General features: G+C 44.5%; 1 protein-coding gene across 1 annotated transcript in view; it reads left to right on the top strand.

The window, feature by feature from the left end:
* Nucleotides 1-695, top strand: part of CTNNA1 (catenin (cadherin-associated protein), alpha 1, 102kDa) — a 104,251-nt gene that overhangs the window by 14,335 nt on the left and 89,221 nt on the right. The gene's annotated exons all lie outside the window — the stretch shown is intronic.

Genomic DNA, 695 nt, shown 5'->3' with positions numbered 1-695 from the left:
GGGGCCAGCTTCAATGCACGTTGTGTGCGATAGCTTTGTCATCTCATTCCTGCCAAAGGAGACTGACGAAACAAATGTGTTCAGGTTCTTGGCAGATGTTATCCCTGCACTTCATTTCCTGCTAACGTTTGAGTGTTATTGCGCTCTTGTAATAGAGGCTTTGCCCCCCTCCCCGCCCCCCCCAATACTCGGTGTTCTTACTGTGATGGTAAAATATTAAATGGCTACCAGAAGATAACAAGATAATCCTTATCTCTGTTTTTGATGGTGCGGTTCTGGAGTTGTAGCATACTACCATTGTATTATCTGCACAGCTAAAAGTTTCAGGAAAAGTGAGGAGCGTGTTGGAGAACACGTGCCATGTTCTAATCCTGCCGCAAAGGCTGTGTGGTTACTCCGTAGGGAGACAAAATGTGCTGGCTGGCAGCAGCAGCAGTGGTTGTGATGTTGAAGTTAGCTGGCATACAAACTGATTGCAAAAACTCCCATTTCAAAAAACTTTGGGGCTTCTTTTATAAAGAGTTAGCATCCTCCCCTCCTGCCCCCATAGTGGGAAGAAAACTCACCCAAACCCTAAACAAACCACCAGACCTTGAAATGGCCAAATAATTTTTCCTTAATAAATTGCAAACCTGTTTAAATAAACCACCTGAAGGTACTCACAGGTGATAAATACTACACTGCTGCTTCCTGCT

The sequence above is a fragment of the Pygoscelis adeliae genome, unplaced genomic scaffold (genome assembly GCF_000699105.1).
Source record: "Pygoscelis adeliae isolate BGI_AS28 unplaced genomic scaffold, ASM69910v1 Scaffold248, whole genome shotgun sequence".
NCBI classification, from domain to species: domain Eukaryota; kingdom Metazoa; phylum Chordata; class Aves; order Sphenisciformes; family Spheniscidae; genus Pygoscelis; species Pygoscelis adeliae.
This window is presented reverse-complemented; position numbering and strand designations above follow the sequence as displayed.